Raw genomic sequence first — 6359 nt, 5'->3', positions numbered from 1 at the left:
GAGTGCTGTACCTCCCTGCACCACTGTGCTGGAGTGCTGTACCTCCCTGCAGCACTGTGCTGGAGTGCTGTACCTCCCTGCAGCACTGTGCTGGAGTGCTGTACCTCCCTGCAGCACTGTGCTGGAGTGCTGTACCTCCCTGCAGCACTGTGCTGGAGTGCTGTACCTCCCTGCAGCACTGTGCTGGAGTGCTGTACCTCCCTGCAGCACTGTGCTGGAGTGCTGTACCTCCCTGCAGCACTGTGCCTCCCTGCAGCACTGTACCTCCCTGCACCACTGTGCTGCAGTGCTGTACCTCCCTGCACCACTGTGCTGCAGTGCTGTACCTCCCTGCACCACTGTGCTGGAGTGCTGTACCTCCCTGCAGCACTGTGCTGGAGTGCTGTACCTCCCTGCAGCACTGTACCTCCCTGCAGTGCTGTACCTCCCTGCAGCAGTCTTGTAATTGTTTTCCTCTAGAATGGAAGTTAGAGGAAGATGGAGTGTGTGTGTGTTAGAGAGAGAGAGAGAGAGAGAGAGAGAGAGAGAGAGAGAGAGAGAGAGAGAGAGAGAGAGAGAGAGAGAGAAAGCTCTTCAAGATGTTTATTGGTGAATTTAGCTTCTGTATATAAACAGTAAAAATTAATATTCCAGATCCGAGACAATTTGGTAAATATTACGCAGGAAAGTTCCATGAAAACTGGTTAACTTACGACTGTATATTTGAGGTCGATTTTAAAATATTTTACTCGTGGTTTGAGTTTTGTGTCGATCTGGCCATGTAAGATGTTTGTATTAGTTGAGATCGTTGTGTCCCGTTGCTGGGTTGGTAGCGCATTCAGCTCACACATTGAGGTCTGTGGTTTGATCCCCGGTAAGGGTAGAAACATTGGAAGCGTGTTTTCTTTTAGGACATCTGCGGTCCCTGTTCACTTAGCTCTAAGTAGGTACCTGGGTGTAAGTCGACTGGTGTGGGTCGCATCCTAGGGGACAAAATTAACCTAAGGGGGCTTTCTGTATAGCAGTATGCCAGCTAGGCTTATATACCTCGTAGATGGACTTGTAGAAATTAAGATTATTATTATCTGTTTGATGTGGTTGTGTAGGTGACGGTACTGGTGACCGGCTGCCCTATACTCCTCCCTCCCGACCCTCAGTGGTTTATGTCACAAGAGCTGCTTAAGATCAAAGTTTACAGATCAGATTTTCCCTTCCAGTACTATTATGGCGAAGTGACTTTCTTTCTTGGGCTTGGCCAGGATGCTGACTGACTGTGACGATGTCGTTATCAGGTGTGTTGACCGGGTTCACTTTCGGGTGTGGCCGGGTTCACTGGTGGGTGTGGCCGGGTTCACTGGCAGGTGCGGCCGGGTTCACTGGTGGATGTGGCCGGGTTCACTGGTGGGTGTGGCCGGGTTCACTGGCGGGTGTGGCCGGGTTCACTGGTGGGTGTGGCCGGGTTCACTGGCAGGTGCGGCCGGGTTCACTGGTGGATGTGGCCGGGTTCACTGGTGGGTGTGGCCGGGTTCACTGGCGGGTGTGGCCGGGTTCACTGGCGGGTGTAGCCAGATAAACTAGCGGTATGAGAGAGGAACATCAGAGGGTTTGATACGGCTTAATCTGACAGTGGCCCTATATAATCTTCAGCAGGAAGAGAGAAGCATCAGCGTGAGCTGACAGTACTCAGCTTTCCACTTGAAAGGAACGAGACGAGTCAAGCCACGTTGACGTCCGAGTGACAGGTGATATACCAGTGGCGTTGACTCGAGAGCTATCTTAGTGAGAGGGAGAGATGAGTGTCAAGACAGCACCATCAAATCAGAGCCATGTTGTACAACAAGGCTTGACTAGGACACATTCCCACCTGTGTAGGCTTCTATCAATACATTCATAGAGCACTACACTGAGCGAAACGTAGCCTAAAAAAAACGTTTGTTCTGTAGCGTGTGCCATAAATCCTGTTTGCAACGTCAGAGCCACATACTAATGCCAGCAAAACTGTCCTAACCTAATTATTCAAAAAAATATAACATAATTTTTTTATTTTTTTTGGGGGGAAGGGGGGCCAAGATACAAGATTTTTAAGAACGTTGCTTTAATAGATGGGCTCCTCACCAAGTGAAATGTTTAGTGTCTTTAAAGAAGTTGAATTCCAGCTCCTACGTCCCCGTGGTATGGGGGGTGGAGGGCCGAACAAGAGGAGTGGTAAGAAACAACTGGGAATAATGGGATAAATAAAAGATAATGTACAAGGAAGAGAAGAAGGGAGAAAATGAAAGTTGACACACAAAGTCAGTAGTAATTAATTGTTGTCGGGGGATTATTACTGAAGAAAGTTGCCACATAAATTGGGAAAGACAGGGAATTAGGGAAGCGTCATTAGATATAGTTGGGGAGTGAGGATTGGTAGGGATGAGAGAGGATTGGCCTTCTAATCATGAAAATATATGATTATTTTCCCACAGATTGGGATTAGTAGTTCACCGTCTAAGATCTTGGAATATTATCTCCATCCCTTGTTTATCAAAATTGCTTATAGTCATAACTATAATTTTTAAAGGTGTGGAGGGGTAAGCCAGTGGAAGGTCTCGGTCAGATGACCAAAAACTCCAGCTGTGGGTCATCATATAACTAAGACCCACGTCAGCAAACACTTGTCCTGTTTCCTGACAAACATTAGCAAACCTTCCCACTCCTTAAAAGTCGCGAAAATAATATATCTTAAAAACTTCTCATCACTTCATGATGAGTGTAAATAAATCGTGCAAACCTTAGAGAAATGTTAGGATTTAGTTGCAGTGAAAAGAAGGCAGGTATAAATAACAAAAATAGAAACACAGAAAAAAAACGAAGAAATCGCCACACCTGTGACCAGGAACGGAGTTTTTTTTTTTTTTGGGTTGTGTGTTCAACCAGACTTGCTGTTGGTAGCCCGTTGGTCTACATGTCCATCCCAGTCTGCTTGATCAAGTACTCCACGGAGGTAGTGACGTAGTTTCTCCTCGAGAACTCCTCTGCTTCCATCAGCAGTATATCTGATAGCAGGTTGAATAGTCTTGGTCCACTGAAGCTGACAGTGTTTTCTTAAAGAGCCTACAAATCCCCCATCCTTTCCACTAGGCCTATTTTATACTTATTCCTACATCTTTCACTACGTGCTTGTTAGTGTGTATATTTGGAACCAGATCCTCAAGTATCTACCGTGTATATATTATCAGGCCTCTCTCTCCTTGAAGAGCAAATGACATATCGCGATCTTAGAAAAAACACTGAGAAAGTTGCCTTTGTTGAAAGCAGCGTTGCAAACATCACTCTGTCAGGTACAACACATGTTAAGTTCTCAGCCTCGGGCAGCAACAGTAACAATCTAGTCTGCAACTTTAGGATTCTAGAAATTATGCACAGACGCGTCACAGGCAAGCCTTCCAGCACCTCCCCAGCAAGCCTACTCCTCCCACTAACTCCCCAGCAAGCCTACTCCTCCCACTAACTCCCAGCAAGCCTACTTCTACTAACTCCCCAGCAAGCCCACTCCTCCCACTAATTCCCCAGCAAGCCTACTCCTCCCACTAACTCCCAGCAAGCCTACTTCTACTAACTCCCCAGCAAGCCCACTCCTCCCACTAATTCCCCAGCAAGCCTACTCCTCCCACTAACTCCCCAGCAAGCCTACTTCTCCCACTAACTCCCCAGCAAGCCAGCTTTACATCCGGGTGCGGGAGCATGGCCGTGGTGGGGCGCCTCTCTCTCTTCATCCATGTCAACGTTGAAATAAAAAGTAAATAAAAACGCTGCTTGTAGCCAGAAAAAAGTTTGCACCTCCGTTAACATAGGGAAGGCAGCTGGCCGCACCGCTTGCCACCAACTAGGGCGGTTGATATTCTTAAAGAGCGTGTACAGGGACTGATTGCCTAACAACCAGGTACCTACTTGCTTACTAGGTAAACGGGACAGTAGGAAACAGGCCCAATGTTTCCACCCGGCCGGGAATCGAATCATGGACACCCAGTGTGTGAGGCGAGAGCGTTGCCTACCAGGCCAAAGGGACACCTTGACACGTAGCTGTTGAATTCTTAGAGAATTCAACAGCTACGTAGCTCTGGCTGTGATATTTCTGGAACCTGTAGAGGCTATGTAGCCCTGTATAGAATTGTAAGAGGTAGTTTAAGCTCGTCCGAGCGATAACCTCACTTGCGCAGTGACTTTGTCCGAGCAGTGATATGCATAAAAGTCTGTTGATCTCGAGGTTTGACGAGCAGTGCAAAACAGTAAAGCCATTGTCAGGTAAATGGACACAGATTGCAATATGTTTTGTAGACTCGGTCACAACAGAATCATGGCAGTGACGGTGTGGCCCTGGCAGTGACGGTGTGGCCCTGGCAGTGGCGGTGTGGCCCTGGCAGTGACGGTGTGGCCCTGGCAGTGGCTTTGCCTGGCAAGGGACCCGGTGACGTGGTCTCACAGCCCTGGCAGTGACCTTCTCCTCTGACACCTTTCACCGGGTGAGTGAGTGCACTCTTCCCCCAGAGGTCCAGCACGAGCCCTTCACCATGACGGAGCGAAGGTCAGTCAGTGTCAGTGTCGGGAGAGAAGAAGAAAGAGGAGGAGGACGGAAGGAGGTGGAATGGCAAGTTTATTCAGGTATACACAAATACAGTTACAATAATTATCATACATAGCAGCATATGTGTAGATAACCTGGGATATCACAAAAAAGTCAGTGTGACTTGTTTCTATTGGAGGAAGATTATTATTATAATCAAGGGGAAGCGCTAAACCCGGAGGATTATACAGCTATTGGAGGAAGAGAAGGGGATGGAAGAAAGGAGGAAAATAAGAGAATATGGCCGAGGAAGGAAGAGAGGAGGAGGAGGAGTAGAAGCAAGAGGAATGTATATTTCTTATAATTACCTTATTACACTCTCTTCCATTTATCATTACTTGGCATTTATCAACATTAAATTCCATTACTCCGTTTTGCCCATTAGTTCCACTTGTAGTGATTTATTTCCATTTTTTTTATTGTTTAGCCTTATTTTTTGTATCTGCAAACATATTCACGCATTTTTTTTTAATTCCTTCTGACAATTTATATAAATTAAATTAATCAGAGCAAGTACAGAGCCACGTGGCACCCTACTTGTGTCACTCCACTAGTGGCACTCCACTAGTGGCATCCCACTTGTGGCACCCCACTTGTTTACCTGGAGTTTACCTGGAGAGAGTTCCGGGGGTCAACGCCCCCGCGGCCCGGTCTGAGACCAGGCCTCCTGGTGGATCAGAGCCTGATCAACCAGGCTGTTGCTGCTGGCTGCACGCAAACCAACATACGAGCCACAGCCCGGCTGATCCGGAACTGACTTTAGGTGCTTGTCCAGTGCCAGCTTGAAGACTGCCAGGGGTCTGTTGGTAATCCCCCTTATGTGTGCTGGGAGGCAGTTGAACAGTCTCGGGCCCCTGACACTTATTGTATGGTCTCTTAACGTGCTAGTGACACCCCTGCTTTTCATTGGGGGGATGGTGCATCGTCTGTCAAGTCTTTTGCTTTCGTAGTGAGTGATTTTCGTGTGCAAGTTCGGTACTAGTCCCTCTAGGATTTTCCAGGTGTATATAATCATGTATCTCTCCCTCCTGCGTTCCAGGGAATACAGGTTTAGGAACCTCAAGCGCTCCCAATAATTGAGGTGTTTTATCTCCGTTATGCGCGCCGTGAAAGTTCTCTGTACATTTTCTAGGTCGGCAATTTCACCTGCCTTGAAAGGTGCTGTTAGTGTGCAGCAATATTCCAGCCTAGATAGAACAAGTGACCTGAAGAGTGTCATCATGGGCTTGGCCTCCCTAGTTTTGAAGGTTCTCATTATCCATCCTGTCATTTTTCTAGCAGATGCGATTGATACAATGTTATGGTCCTTGAAGGTGAGATCCTCCGACATGATCACTTCCAGGTCTTTGACGTTGGTGTTTCGCTCTATTTTGTGGCCAGAATTTGTTTTGTACTCTGATGAAGATTTAATTTCCTCATGTTTACCATATCTGAGTAATTGAAATTTCTCATCGTTGAACTTCATGTTGTTTTTCTGCAGCCCACTGAAAGATTTGGTTGATGTCTGCCTGGAGCTTTGCAGTGTCTGCAATGGAAGACACTGTCATGCAGATTCGGGTGTCATCTGCAAAGGAAGACACGGTGCTGTGGCTGACATCCTTGTCTATGTCGGATATGAGGAACAAGATGGGAGCGAGTACTGTGCCTTGTGGAACAGAGCTTTTCACCGTAGCTGCCTCGGACTTTACTCTGTTGACGACTACTCTCTGTGTTCTGTTAGTGAGGAAATTATAGATCCATCGACCGACTTTTCCTGTTATTCCTTTAGCACGCATTT

General features: G+C 47.2%; 1 protein-coding gene across 4 annotated transcripts in view; it reads left to right on the top strand.

Annotated features, from left to right (window-relative positions):
* The window catches only part of LOC128695207 (uncharacterized), a 145249-nt gene that overhangs the window by 108540 nt on the left and 30350 nt on the right, over positions 1 to 6359 (top strand). The gene's annotated exons all lie outside the window — the stretch shown is intronic.

Source organism: Cherax quadricarinatus, chromosome 35, assembly GCF_038502225.1.
Source record: "Cherax quadricarinatus isolate ZL_2023a chromosome 35, ASM3850222v1, whole genome shotgun sequence".
Classification (NCBI taxonomy): Eukaryota; Metazoa; Arthropoda; class Malacostraca; order Decapoda; family Parastacidae; genus Cherax; species Cherax quadricarinatus.
This window is presented reverse-complemented; position numbering and strand designations above follow the sequence as displayed.